Consider the following 16,602-nt stretch of genomic DNA (forward strand, 5'->3'; position numbering starts at 1 on the left):
CATTTTCAAGAGACTTTTAAAGTTTACTTTTGTTATCAAATTTAATTAATTCTCCTTTTTTAAAAGCATATCTATATAGGCTCAGGAGCAGCAATGCACTTCTGAGAGTTAGCTGGTGATTGGTGACTATGCACATATAACTCTTGTCCTTGGCTCACCAGATGTATACAGCTATGTCACATTATGAATTGCTGCTCTGGAGTTGACTTTGCATAGTTTAAACACATAGGGTTAGATTTATGAAGCTCTGATATGAAGTTTGGAGCACCAATGGCTGCAGGTTAACACAAGCAGGTCACCTGACTGCGGCTTCTCAGCCCACTACGCCACCTGTAATGTGGTGTATGTCAATCCCCATGGACTTTTTTTTGACTGGGGAGATTGACCGCACCTGCTCACACGTGATTGGCTGCAAACAAGCAGTGGATGGGGTTGCACACTTTTGCAAGTGTGCAATGATAAATGCGGGCAGCGTATTGGAGAAGATGTACTCCCCTGTCCGGTGGATATTTAATAAATCTGGCCCATGGTTCTAAGCAAGCAAACGTGCAATAATAGAATGATTTAACACATTAGAACATTTTCTTTTAACATGTCATCTGTGTGCCTTTAATTCACACTAATATAAAAATAGCCCCAGAGACTCATGCAAATAAAACAGGTTATTGGAATAAGGGAAAGAAGAATCATGAAATGTTCTATGCCTTACATGATTAGATTACCATCTATCATACTTTTGCCATTCTCACTGACCTACTCAGATAAATCAAATATAGAGTCACCAAATCTATAATATAGTACAAAGACAAATAACCTGACAATCTCATGACGATGTCTAAAATGACCAATCTTATAGTCATTCTATAAATAACGTGTTAATCAGAATGTCTCTTAGATTCCAATGTGGATAAGTATATGTTTTTGTTTTTTTAATAATGGAATAGAATTATTTGTATAAAATAATCACACAGTATAAAGTGGTGAAATCTCATAAACTAAAACAAACTACAAAAATTGGGATGTTTTTAGAGAGCTCCTTGGTTATTTCTCCCAATATTTCTGGAAAAAGGAAGTGAGGGGTACTAATGGGCAGAACCATGACAGAAGAGTAGGGTTTGGAGTGTGCAATGGGCAAGGTTTGGAAGTGCAATTGGCAGAGACAGGGAAGCCCCTGAAATCCGGGAATTAGCAATGACAGAGGAAGCTGTGTGTGTGTGTGTGGGGGGGGGGGGGGGGGGCAGCAGAATACTGGATGACTGTAGTTATGCATCTGTATTTTTGAATGCTTACTACATACTGTATATAAGATTATAAAACAACATCACTAAGTGATCTCCAGTCTGATCAGACTCCACTGCTTCTGGGCCTGTCTTTTAGGGGGGGGGGGGGGGGGGGCTAGCTGCAGCTGCTCAAGCAGAATTGGATTTCAGAACAGCTTGTTTACAGGGCTGTAGTTTTTTTCATCACCACTAGAGGTTGCTAAACTTGTGATGACTGAGAAAACAACTGGGAAAAAGAAATCTCTAAACAGAAAGCAAGCAGGTTGCTGTGGTAAGTGGTTCTCAGTGTTCTAGTGTTTGATAGGTGTGTGTGTGTGTGTGTGTGTGTGTGTGTGTATGTATGTATGTATATGTGTGTATATGTATATATATATATATATATATATATATATATATATATATATATATATGTGTGTGTTGTAGTGTTTGATGTATGTGTTGTAGTGTTTGATAGGTGTGTGTGTGTATATCAAGAAAAGCTAGAGAGAGAGAGAAGAAACAGATAAAATACTTGTATCTATATAGACAGGGATTTCAGCACTCTGTTCATCTAAATAAACGGCTCCAAAATTTGAAGTGAACAAAGTAACAATTTATTGGCATAGGCAGATGAAAGTTGTGACACACTGTATCCCCCTACACAGAGGATGTACAAATTGATACTAAAGCGTGCAATATAGGCTAACCAATGTGTAGTTGCTAAAAGTAGCAGAAATAGCAGATTTAAAATATTGAAATAGAATAAACCTGACCGGCCAGGGTGAACCAAGGTACCTCGTAATGCAAATGTATACGAAGCAATGCTACATTGGTAAGAAATATATTTTTGATAACCACACCCAGCTACACACAAAACCTTCACCAATTATGTGGAGGTATAACCTGGGCAGATTTGTATCATGGGATCTAGGTTATCGATAATATACTCATAAGAGCAAGTTTGAGCATGATGCATAAGTAGCATATAAAGAACATCGTACAGCTTGGCAGACAGTAGCAAGAATTTGGTAGAGTGGGAATTCAAACAACTACACCCTGCTGCACACAGAACCCCCAAATGGTTAAAGAGGTATATCCTGGGCAGGTTAAAAATGAGGTCTAAGTTGTATAATCAGACACTCAAAACCATGCAGTAGTGTTGTACAGTAAGAGAACAAACAGTTTGCACATAGGGTTAAGAAGCTCAAGCATAGAAGATTGTTAGTAAGGAAGTCCCAAGAACATATAGGGCAATCCAATTCAGTTTTCCTGTGACAAAAGAAAAGGTTACATCGACATAATACAGATTCCTCTTGTTGTAACACACACTCATGGTCACATATATATTGCTCCTTCATCTACATTTAAATGCTGAATAGCATATCTAGATATTTTTGTGCGTAAGCTATCTGTAGGCTAGAACTATTCTAATTGTGCATATTGTATTGGAAATTATTTTGAGACAGACATATCTATTTTTAAATGCACTTTGTTTTTAACTGTACTGCTTTGACTTTTGCTAACTATATAATAAGTTCATTATATGTGGAATAATCTTTGCAAAAATGTACATCTGTTCACCCGTCAGTAGGGGCGTAACATGCATAATGCTATAAAAAGTGAGAGTTTCAATCCTCAGTATCCGCCCTGACGAAGCCCTGCCTTACCAATAGATGAGGGGGTAAAACGGGCGTCGGCATCAACTGACCTACCATGTGACCTTGTGTATTGACCTTTGTACAGCTTGAACAAGCAGTGGGTCTTTTTTCAGCTTGAATTTGGAAAATTACTTGTGTGTGTTACAACAAGAGGAATCTGTACCTGCAGCAGCTCCGGAAGAAAGGTGTAGTATGTCGATATTACACACTGCTTGAAGTTTTTATGTACTTGGCCGTTCGTAGCACAAAGTTCTAATTGTCTATGTTTTAAGTGCCTATACCCGCGGATATCAAAATGCTTTTGGAGACGCCTGACGAGGTGGTTGTTTGAGCATTTAAACTGCAGCACAGATTTAAGGAGAACATTATTTGTTGATGTAACCTTTTTCTTTTTGCACTGAAAACCAAATTGGATTGCCCTATATGTTCTTGGGACTTCCTTACTAACAATGCTAGCTCGTCTATGCTTGAGCTTATTAACCCTATGTGCAAATAGTGATGTCGCGAACCTAAAATTTTGCGTTCGTGAACGGTGGACGCAAACTTCCACAACTGTTCGCGAACGGGCGAACCGCCATAGACTTCAATAGGCAGGCGAATTTTAAATTGGCCACAATAGTGATGGAAAAGTTGTTTCAAGGGTACTAACACCTGGACTGTGGCATGCCAGAGGGGGATCCATGGCAAAACTCCCATGGATAATTATATAGTTGATGCAGAGTTGTTTTTTTTTATGGTTTTAATCCATAAAGGGCATAAATCACCTAACATTGCTAAATTGTTTGGAACAACTTGCTTTAAAACATCAGGTATGATGTTGTATCGATCAGGTAGTGTAAGGGTTACGCCCGCTTCACAGTGACAGACCAAACTCCCCGTTTAAAGGGACAGTCTACACCAGAATTTTTATTGTTTTAAAAGATAGATAATCCCTTTATTATTACCTATTTCCCAGTTTTGCATAACTAACACATTTATAATAATATACTTTTAACCTCTGTGATTATCTTGTATCTAAGCCTCTGCAAACTGCCCCTTTTAATGTTCTTTTGACAGACTTGCAGTCTAGCCAATCAGTGCCTGCTCCCAGATAACTTCTCGTGCACAAGCACAGTGTTATCTATATGAAATACGTGAACTAACACCCTCTAGTGGTGAAAAACTGTTAAAATGTAATCTGAGAGAGGTGGGCTTCAAGGTCTAAGATGGGCTTCAAGGTCTAAGGTGAAACTGTGCCCTGGCAGGCAGGCACTGAAACGCACACGTGTGAAGGAAACTGCTATTATTTAGCACAGTCAAAAAAGTGTTGTTTTTTTAAATCTACACTACTGTTACACCAGATATGAGTGGTGGCAAAGGACAAGTGGGCACAGTATACGCTGTGAGCCTGACACACACGCTGGCAGGCAGGCAACTGCAATTAGATTACACAGGGAAAAAAAAACCCTAAAAAGGGCTTTTTGGGGTGCTGTCCTTACAGCAGAGATCAGATGAGTCCTTCAGGACTGTAGTGGACACTGAATACACTAGCCTAGCTATAGATTTCCCTACTAAATCAGCAGCAGCTACACTGTCCCTCCTCTCACTAACAATGCAGCTTCTGAATGAATCTAAAATGGATGCTGTCCAGGAGGTAGGAGGGTCTGGGAGGGAGGGTCTGGTGCTGATTGGCTGGAATGTGCCTGCTAACTGTGAGGTACAGGGTCAAAGTATTACTCAATGATGACGAATAGGGGGCGGATCGAACATCGCATATGTTCGCCCGCCGCGGCGATCGCGAACATGCTATGTTCGCCGGGAACTATTCGCCGGCGAACAATTCGCGACATCACTATGTGTAAACTGTTTGTTCTCTTACTGTACAACACTACTGCCTGGTTTTGAGTGTCTGATTACACAACTTAGATCCCATTTTTAACCTGCCCAGGATATACCTCTTTAACCATTTGGGGGTTCTGTGTGTAGCAGGATGTAGTTGTCCTGTGTAGCAGGATGTAGTTGCTACTGTCTGCCAAGCTGTACAATGTTCTTTATATGCTTCTTATACATCATGCTTAAACTTGCTCTGATATGAGTATATTATCGATAACCTAGATCCCCTAATACAAATCTGCCCAGGTTATACCTCCACATAATTGGTGAAGGTTCTGTGTGCAGCTGGGTGTGGTTATCAAAAATATATTTCTTACCAACGTAGCATTGCTTCGTATACATTTGCATCACGAGGTACCTTGGTTCACCCTGGCCGGTCAGGTTTATTCTATTTCAATATTTTGAATCTGCTATTTCTGCTATTTTTGTCAACTACATATTGGTTAGCCTATATTTCACGCTTTAGTATCAATTTGTACATCCTCTGTGTAGGGGGATACAGTGTGTCACAACTTTCATCTGCCTATGCCAATAAATTGTTACTTTGTTCAATTCAAATTTTGAAGCTGTTTATTTAGATGAAAAGAGTGCTGAAATCCCTGTCTATATAAAACCACAAGCACAGTCCCCATAATTAATGATGCTTCCTTTCCAGACGAACTTAACTATTTTTATGCCCGCTTTGACTGTGAAAACAAAGAATCAATTATTAAACTTATGCATCCACCAGATGAACTACCTCTGAGTTTTTCCGTTGCTGAAGTGTATCGGATCCTCTCCAAGGTGGATGTACATAAAGCGGCCGGTCCTGATGATATTCCTGGACATGTGTTAAGATCCTGTGCTGGAGTATTGGCTACAGTAATTGCTGATATTTTTAATCTGTCTCTGGCTCAAACAACCGTTCCTACATGCTTTAAGGAAACCACCATCATTCCTGTGCCTAAACAATCAACAGCAGTTTGTCTTAATGACTTTCGCCCCATTGCACTCACTTCAGCCTTTATGAAATGTTTCGAGAGGCTGGTCATGGCCTATCTTAAAACTTGCCTACCACCTGCACTGGATCCTAACCAATATGCGTATCGCCAAAATAGGTCAACAGAAGATGCTATTGCGTCAGCTTTACCATTATAGTGCTATCTGTGTATAGGATTGGTTAGATTTTCAAATATAATTTTGTTGTCTCTGTTTTCCTACTTTGTACAATGACAATAAAATGAATCTAATCTAATCTAAAAATCTAATCTATATAGATACAAGTATTTTCTCTGTTTCTTCTCTCTCTCTAGATTTTCTTGATATAAATTATGTAAGGGTCTGCACCACTGGCCCAAAGGCTTTTATTGTAGGGTGTGATTATATACATACTTCCCCCGTTCAGCTCTTAGTCCTAGCAATTGCTTCCCACTTTGTTCCCTGCTTGATTTTAAATATATATATTATATATATACTGTATATAGAAACATCCACACCACTGTCGACTATGGTGCATTCAGCGGAATACCAGAAGTGTACTACAATATTTCCTCTCAGCTGCCCGGAGTGCCGTAGCTGGCGGCAGATCAAGCCGCTGAATACAAGCAAAGTCCACAGAGCAGGCACTACTATAGTGTGGTTAAAAAATAAAATCAATTTATATATATATATATATATATATATATGTGTGTGTGTGTGTGTGTGTGTGTGTGTATGTATATATATATATATATATATATATATATATATATATATACTGTGTATATATATGTGTGTGAGTGAGTATATGGATATATGTGTGTGTGCGCGTTTGTGTATGTATGTGTTCTTTGTGCATATTGTATGTGTAAATGTGTATGTATGTGTTCTTTGTGCATATTGTATGTGTAAATGTGTATGTATGTGTTCTTTGTGCATATTGTATGTGTAAATGTGTATGTATGTGTTCTTTGTGCATATTGTATGTGTAAATGTGTATGTATGTGTTCTTTGTGCATATTGTATGTGTAAATGTGTATGTATGTGTTCTTTGTGCATATTGTATGTGTAAATGTGTATGTATGTGTTCTTTGTGCATATTGTATGTGTAAATGTGTATGTATGTGTTCTGTGTGCATATTGTATGTGTAAATGTGTATGTATGTGTGCACGCGTTTGCATGTATGTGTGCATAGGTTTGTGTGTATGTATGTGTTTTGTGTGTGTATGTATTTGTGTATGTATATGTGTGTGTGTGTGTGTTTGTGTTTGTGTGTGCATATGGATATATATTTATGTATGTGTGCATGTGTTTGACTGTTTTTGTGTCTGGCTACTGGACAAGTTGATGTCAAGCAGAATGCATTTAATGCAAATACTCCAGTTAGAGTTCTACATTTAATACATTTGTTGAGAAACGCAAAATAACGCACAATGGATCTGAAAAGAATAGTATCGTTGAGTATCATTTTTGTATATAGTTTGTTTACTATATACTACCTACTAGACTGGCAGATAACATTGCTTTGCTTCACAACACATTGCAGCTGCCTCTTGTAGACATGGGGTTATTGCTACATATAATATATTTATAAGTGTTTAGATATACAAGATTACTCTCTTTATTAATGTATGCAGGATAGGGGAATATTAGGTTGTACCTGTGTCGCCAGACGTAGCCTGCTGCTGGGTGCAGGATTATGGATGCACATGGAGGTTGGTGATTTTGTTTCTGTTGGTTTGCATCATCAAGAGTTTTATGCATTGCAAAGCATCAATTTCTGTGCATTACCCATAATCCTATGAGGTTTCTCAATGCATTGTACATTGTAATCAGTTCTTTTTGTTTCCATAGAGGTAGATATAATAAAATGTAGCCTAGTCCAGAGCATGTCTATTTCCTAGGCAGATTTCTTTGCACTAACCTGTATGTATTTGCATGCATCTGTTTTGTTCAAACTGCTTGATACACCTGAATTATTGGTCTTGGAAGGTTGGCCACTGGAATGTATACTACTGTCCTTTAGTCATTCTCTTTAGTAAGAGGATATATTTTCTCTCTATTTTGTCTTTAAAATAAATATATATATCCCTGTTTCCCTTATTACAGCTACAACAACAGCCAAGATGCTTTTAAAGTTAAAGGGACACGAAACCCATTCTTTCATGATTTAGAAAGAACATGCAATTTTAAAAAACTTTCCATTTTTTTTTTCTTTTATCTAATTTGCTTCATTTTCTTGATATCCTTTGTTCAAATTCATATCTAAATAGGCTCAGTAGTTGCTGATTGGTAGCTACACATAGTTGCCTTGTGTGCGATCGGCTCACCCATATTCATTGCTATTTCTTTCAACAAAAGATATCTAAAGAATGAAGCAAATTAGATACTAGAAGTAAATTGGTATATTGTTTAAAATTGGATTCTCTGAATCATTAAAGAATAGTTTTGGATTTCATGTCCCTTGAAGAATGTCAGTCCCTTATGCTCATTATGGTTTGCATAAGCTTGGTGAAACATACGTCTTCAGTGTATGCTTTGCTTTCTTATTTGGAGTTATTTTGCTTTATGTACAGTGAGATTGATTTATTAGTTGAATTAAACAATTATTCTTATATTCGTTTTGATATACAGCAACAGATTTCTAATGGCACACTTATTGTCATGTTACACATATTATTCATATCACTAGAAGTACAGTTCATAATCATAGGCAAGTTTCATCTACCTCTGGTATGCATCTACATCATGTTGGTGCATTTCAAGTGGATGAATATATTAAAATAAATAAAAATAATAATTTCAAGGTACAATACATCAGGTGCTAATTGCTATGATACGTATTATCAAACCTTCTGCTTACTAGTCAGACAGTGCAAGTTCATGTGTGCCAAATAGATAACATGATTCTTACTCCCGTGGAGTTATGCAGGAACCAGCACTAATTGGCTAAAATGCAAGTTTGTTAAAAAAACAAAAAACACTGAGATAAGGGGACAGTCTGCAGAGACTTAGATACACAAAGTAGTCACCGAGGTAAAAAGTGTATTAATATAACCGTGTTGGTTATGCAAAACTAGGGAATTGGTAATAAAGGGATTATCTTTTTAAACACTAGCATTTTATAAGTAGACTGTACCTTTAATCCTTAAAGGGACACTGTACCCAAATTTTTTCTTTTGTGATTCAGATAGAGCATGACATTTTAAGCAAATTTCTAATTTATTCCTATTATCAAATGTTCTTTATTATCTTGGTATCTTTATTTGAAATGCAAGAATGTAAGTTTAGATGCCGGCCCATTTTTGGTGAACAACCTAGGTTGTCCTTGCTGATTGGTGGATAAATTCATCCACCAATCAAACACTGCTGTCCAGAGGTCTGAACCAAGAAAAAAAGCTTAGATGTCTTCTTTTTCATATAAAGATAGCAAGAGAAAGGAGAAACATTGATAATAGGAGTAAATTAGAAAGTTGATTAAAATTGTTTGCTTTATCTGAATCACGAAAGAAAAAATTTGGGTTCAGTGTCCCTTTAAGGCACTATCTTAGCTGACAAGAGAATCTTACAAGGAGTGGCTTCTCAACAGATTAAGGGCTAGACTACAAGTGGAGCGTTAATTTATTGCGCGTCCGCAAATGGGCAAATTTGCAGTTTGCGGGCGCTCAATAAATAATCTGTTTTACAAGTGGCTACTGGTAGCAATTAGCCCTTATAAATTAAACAAAGATCAGATCTCTGGTTAATTTTATAAATGTGCCCCAAATGCCCACAAAATCCAGTGGTGTCTATTTTATTAAAAAATACAAATTGTAGCATTTTTATTTTTTAATAAAATAAACTGCATCAGGCAGTTTTGGGGGGGCTAAAGTTGGCAGGTGTGGGGTGTTTGAAAAAAAAAAAGTCACTGAAAAGTGCCTTTACATTGTATATACACATATCAACACATAATTATATATCTATATAAGCATATACATATATATTTACAATTTGTTGCCATCACTGCGCTACTTACCCCCTTCGATGCGCTCTGGTTCTGTGCAGTGTATAACGGCATCAGAACAAGGCTCCCATTGCAGCCTAGGAAGTGCACTCTTGTGAGCACAATGCTTCCCAGCAACTGCGATCAACTTGCAATAACAGTGCACATTAGCGTGCGGTGGTATTACTCAGTGGAGCGCAAATATGATTTTCACGAAAGCAATATTTAGCGCTCCACTTGTAATCTGGCCCTTAGTTTTTATTTAGCTAACTGTTGGGAAGTACATGTAATAAAACCTTTGGCTTGAATTTTTAATCATTTGTTAGAGAACTTCTATTTAGCAAGAACATCACAAGGGATGTATGCCAAAATGTACTATGAATTGCAATTGTATTTCTCATTGCACCATCGCAGTTATGTTTCTTGGTACAAGGACATCTTGTTTCTTGTACTGCTGAAGAAGATTTCTAAAGACCTACAGTATATAAAGCCTTATAAATTGAATGTATGTGTCTCTGCTGAGTCCAAATTTGGCACATGCTTTTTTGTGGAGTACTACAAGGGAGAACCAAGATAAATGAATATTACGTAACAGATTTAAAGGCCTTCCCCCTCTTAGTACTTTTTACTTTACACATGCCTTTAATGTACTCCGTTGTATAGTCCTTTAGAAGCAAAATAGAATAATAATAATAGCAAACTATTCAACATAAAGTATTTGTCAGTGTGTTTTCATAACTTGTTAAAATTTGGATGCATTATACAAAATTTCTAAACTACAATTATATTCTTTACTACCACAAAAAAACACAGCTTATAGCATCTGTAGATTCTTAATATATAAAGCTTTTAAAGATGTTTGATGCTTTTCATCACATGTAAGAATGAAAATGCAAAGTAATTGAACTTTTGCCTTCTTTTTTTATAATATATGCAAAGCAAACACATTTTCAATATCCCTAATGACTTGTTGACAAGACTGGCATATTGTGATCATAATGGGTGCTGCAATTTCATTGTAATGTCATCATACAATCTGGAATGAACATTACAAAGATCTCCCTTTCCTGTTTCCACAACAGCATTATGCAATATCCTTTCATTTTAATTTTATATTTAAAAATATCATATGTTTTTATTTTTAGAAAGTGGGGGGAAATATATATATATATATATACATACAGGTGGCCCTCGTTTTACAACGGTTCAATTTACACCGTTTCAGAATAACAACCTTTTTTTCCAGTCATGTGACTGCTATTGAAAAGCATTGAGAAGCAGTGCATTTATTAAAATAGCCAGTAGGTGGAGCTGCCCGCTTGTGTTGCAGCAAATCCAAGCAAGCTGAAATTAATCAGTTTAACCAGATCTGAGCTATAGAGTAGATTTCAAAGGAACAAGATCTCCCTGTCTATAAATCAGTCCAGATTGAAATGCATAGAAAGAACTGTTTGCAAAAAAATGCAAGTGAAGTCTGTGTTGTGTGATTACTTTATTAGTTTTATAATGCTGTTTAGCAAATGTTTTTGTTCATTTAACTTAGTTTAATTATATATTCTGTGTTGTGTGATTATTTTATTAGGTTTATAATGCTGTTTAGCATTTAAAGTCTTCATTTCAAAGCTTTAAAAATAATGTATTAGGTGTTACTTATGACAATTTTGCGAGGGGCCTGGATCCTATCTCCCTCACTTCCCATTGACTTACATTATAAACTGGGTTTCAATTTACAACGGTTTCGATTTACAACCATTCCTTCTGGAACCTAACCCCGGCGTAAACTGAGGGCTACCTGTGTGTATATATATATATATATATATATATATATATATATACACACACACACTTATTCATTCATTTTTAAATTTCAGGCTGAATTTGTTTGGATATTTGTTTTGTGAAAATCACATAAATATCAGTGTTTTGTTAACGAATGTGCATTCAAAACAAATGCACATGTCTAACAAAAACCATAAACAAGATGAGAGATATATGTATGTTACATACTTTGCCTTGGAGTCCAAGTGCTCCGTCTGTATTTGATTTAATTAATTCCAAGCATTCATCAACCACGTTACAGACAAACTATTTTTGCCCAAATTCTGCTGACAATAGGTTGGGAGTTGTATTGCCACCAACACAAAATTCTTGAGGACACGTAACAGATGACAGCACCAAAGGTATGGGGTTTGGTTTAATCTTAATAAAGAGTTTTCTAAAAATAAACTTTAATTGAAAATTGTTTTTTAAAATGTATTCTTACCAACCATAATTATATTAAATTAAAGGGGCAGTAAACTTACAAACTAATGTTATATAATTCTGCACATAGTGCCAAATTATATAACATTAGCTTACCGCCAGATTTATACACTAAAGTATTGCAGAGCAATTTTATGTTTAAAGGTCCTTTTTCCAGAACGCTGCTCCTTTCTCTACTGAGCGGGTCTGGTTTTTCCACAGCGCATCACGGCTACACTGTCGAGTCACAGTGTGCCCGGTTGCGCCATTAAAATTAATGTAGCTCGCTCCTGCTACTAGACCAGAGCGAGAGTGAGCTACAATCATTTTAATGGCTCGACCGGGCACACTGTGACTAGACAGTGTTGCCGCGATGTGCTGTGGGGAAAACCAGACCCGCTCATTAGAGCAAGGAGCAGCGTTTTATGTTATAACATAAAATATAATATAATATTAGTTTGTAATTTGACTGCCCCTTTAATTAAAAGTGACAGTAATAATCTCTTGCTTGTAACAATTATTCAGGTCTTCTGGGGCCTAAAATTAAATTTTGTAACCTACCTAAGTCTTGTGCAAATTACCTAAATTAGCTATTTGTTTGCTTTGAGCAGAGGACACATTTACAGCTAACCCTAACTCTCCACAATTAAGACAGATAAAATAAGCAAACTCATCAGGGTTTTAAAGTTACAAATCGTTAAAGAGACACTAAACCCAAATAATTTCTTTCATGAGTCAGATAGAGCATGTAAGTTTAAGCAACTTTCTAATTTACTCCTATTATCAATTTTTCTTTGTTCTCTTGCTATCTTTATTTAAAAAGCAGGATTGTGATGCATAGGTGCCGGCCCATTTTTGGTTGAGAACCTGGGTTATGCTTGCTTATTGGTGGGCAAATGTCAGCCTCCAATATGCAAGCGCTATCCATGGTGCTGAACCTAAAATCGTCTGGCTGCTAAGATTTACATTCCTGCTTTTAAAATAAAGATAGCAAGAGAACGAAGAAAAATTGATAATAGGAATAAATTAGAAAGTTGATAAAAATGTAATGCTCTATCTGAATCATGAAAGAAAAAAAATGTGGGTTCAGTGTCCCTTTAATCAGTGACGGTACTAAATTATTTAAAAACTTAAAATTTTATATGCAAGACCGTTACATTGTAGTAACAAAATGAATGTTCTTATTAGCATTTTATACTAAAAAATGTGTGAAATAGTAAACTTGCAAATAATTCAACAAAAATGACATAATAGACCAAAGCATGTTCCTTTAAATATAATTTATTTTGAGTAATCGATATTCTAAAATAAGGAAGCTTGATTGTATCATATGGAGGGCACCTGCCTTGCACTTGTCTTTAGGAATATGCATCAGGCAACAATCCTAGTCTGTTTATTTGTATTGCTTCTAGACACTCCAGCTATAAAGTGAAGAATGTACTGAGCTTTGTTTTTGTTTGTTTTTTGCAATGGTTAAAGGGATTCTAAACCCAAATGTATCTTTCATTATTCAGGTAGAGCATGTCATTTGAAGCAACTTTCTAATTTGCTCCTATTATTAAATTTTCTGTGTTCTCTTAGTATCTTTATTTGAAAAAAGGAAATGTAAGCTTAGGAGCTATATTTAGCCACCGCTACCCAACGTGCTGAACCACAAATGGGCTGGCTCCTAAGTGTTACATTCCTGCTTTTCAAATAAAGATACCAAGAGAATGAAGACAAATTGATAATACAGGGAGTGCAGAATTATTAGGCAAATGAGTATTTTGACCACATCATCCTCTTTATGCATGTTGTCTTACTCCAAGCTGTATAGGCTCGAAAGCCTACTACCAATTAAGCATATTAGGTGATGTGCATCTCTGTAATGAGAAGGGGTGTGGTCTAATGACATCAACACCCTATATCAGGTGTGCATAATTATTAGGCAACTTCCTTTCCTTTGGCAAAATGGGTCAAAAGAAGGACTTGACAGGCTCAGAAAAGTCAAAAATAGTGAGATATCTTGCAGAGGGATGCAGCACTCTTAAAATTGCAAAGCTTCTGAAGCGTGATCATCGAACAATCAAGCGTTTCATTCAAAATAGTCAACAGGGTCGCAAGAAGCGTGTGGAAAAACCAAGGCGCAAAATAACTGCCCATGAACTGAGAAAAGTCAAGCGTGCAGCTGCCAAGATGCCACTTGCCACCAGTTTGGCCATATTTCAGAGCTGCAACATCACTGGAGTGCCCAAAAGCACAAGGTGTGCAATACTCAGAGACATGGCCAAGGTAAGAAAGGCTGAAAGACGACCACCACTGAACAAGACACACAAGCTGAAACGTCAAGACTGGGCCAAGAAATATCTCAAGACTGATTTTTCTAAGGTTTTATGGACTGATGAAATGAGAGTGAGTCTTGATGGGCCAGATGGATGGGCCCGTGGCTGGATTGGTAAAGGGCAGAGAGCTCCAGTCCGACTCAGACGCCAGCAAGGTGGAGGTGGAGTACTGGTTTGGGCTGGTATCATCAAAGATGAGCTTGTGGGGCCTTTTTGGGTTGAGGATGGAGTCAAGCTCAACTCCCAGTCCTACTGCCAGTTTCTGGAAGACACCTTCTTCAAGCAGTGGTACAGGAAGAAGTCTGCATCCTTCAAGAAAAACATGATTTTCATGCAGGACAATGCTCCATCACACGCGTCCAAGTACTCCACAGCGTGGCTGGCAAGAAAGGGTATAAAAGAAGAAAATCTAATGACATGGCCTCCTTGTTCACCTGATCTGAACCCCATTGAGAACCTGTGGTCCATCATCAAATGTGAGATTTACAAGGAGGGAAAACAGTACACCTCTCTGAACAGTGTCTGGGAGGCTGTGGTTGCTGCTGCACGCAATGTTGATGGTGAACAGATCAAAACACTGACAGAATCCATGGATGGCAGGCTTTTGAGTGTCCTTGCAAAGAAAGGTGGCTATATTGGTCACTGATTTGTTTTTGTTTTGTTTTTGAATGTCAGAAATGTATATTTGTGAATGTTGAGATGTTATATTGGTTTCACTGGTAAAAATAAATAATTGAAATGGGTATATATTTGTTTTTTGTTAAGTTGCCTAATAATTATGCACAGTAATAGTCACCTGCACACACAGATATCCCCCTAAAATAGCTATAACTAAAAACAAACTAAAAACTACTTCCAAAACTATTCAGCTTTGATATTAATGAGTTTTTTGGGTTCATTGAGAACATGGTTGTTGTTCAATAATAAAATTAATCCTCAAAAATACAACTTGCCTAATAATTCTGCACTCCCTGTAGTAGTAAATTTTGAAAGTTGTTTAAAATTGCCTGCTTTATCTGAATCATGAAAGAAAACATTTGGGTTTAGTGTCCCTTTATGTTAAAGCAGCTGTACTTTTTCACAATGGCCATTTGAATGTTAACAGGTGATACTTATTCCCAACTGCACTGAAGTATCCATTTTACCAAAACTATCTCAAATTCATAATGGTTTGATTGCAATTAAGCCAGTTTGAAACATGCCCAAAGTTCTAAACCTATGTAATGTTATATAGGTGTAAATGAAAATGCCAGTGCAGGTACAAATCCCCAAATCTGGAATTCCCAAATTAAAACTTATTCTGAAATCCAATTTTTTTAATTAATAAATATATATATATATATATATATATATATATATATATATATATATATATATATATATATATATACACACTTTTTTTTAAAAAGAAAATTATCAAAAAATACTAGTTTTCCCTGTCTGTTAGTCACAATCTTCTCTGCCTTTATTTAAAGGGACAGTATACACCAATTTTCATATAACTGCATATAATAGACACTACTATAAAGAATAATATGCACAGATACTGATATAAAAATCCAATATAAAACTGTTTGAAACCTTACTTAGAAGCTCCTAGTTTAGCTCTGTTAAAAAGGTAGCTGGAAAGCCCACTGCAAGTGGGTAATAACAGTCACTCCCCCTTCCTTTGCATATGAAAAGACCCTTTACACAAACAGGAGCAAGCTGGAGTAGGTATACATCGGTATTTTCCTAAAACTTTGGGGCTTGGTTAGGAGTCTGAAAATCAGAGCAATATTATTTAAAAATAAGCAAAAAAATGTTTTAAAAGAAAAACAACAACAACAACCTGTATGGGCTATATAAATGGATCATTTACAAAACATTCATGCAAAGAAAAATCTAGTTTATAATGTCCCTTTGAAACAACAAATATTACCTTTCTGATTACATTACTGTACATTTATCTTACATGTATAAGCTGTTCTATGACGTAAATATTGCATAAATAACATAAGATATTGTTGATTACAATTGGTTCCATCCCATTCAAACTGTCCCATTTTGCAAATATTCCAAAATCCAGATTATTCCGAAATCCAAACCTTTTCTGGTCCTAAGCAGCTTAGATAAATGGTTTCCTAGCTGTATTTTATCTTTTGGCTGCATTTTCTTGAAAATGTCGTTATCCAAAATATGTGTTTTTCATGTTTTTAATTTACATTTTATGCTAAAATAATTGTGGTGCTTCAGACATATGTCAAAATATTTTTTTTAGATCATTTTTCACTGCAATATCTTAATGTTGCAAAAAAATGAATTCAAGCAA

This window comes from Bombina bombina, chromosome 3 (assembly GCF_027579735.1).
Source record: "Bombina bombina isolate aBomBom1 chromosome 3, aBomBom1.pri, whole genome shotgun sequence".
Taxonomy (NCBI): Eukaryota; Metazoa; Chordata; class Amphibia; order Anura; family Bombinatoridae; genus Bombina; species Bombina bombina.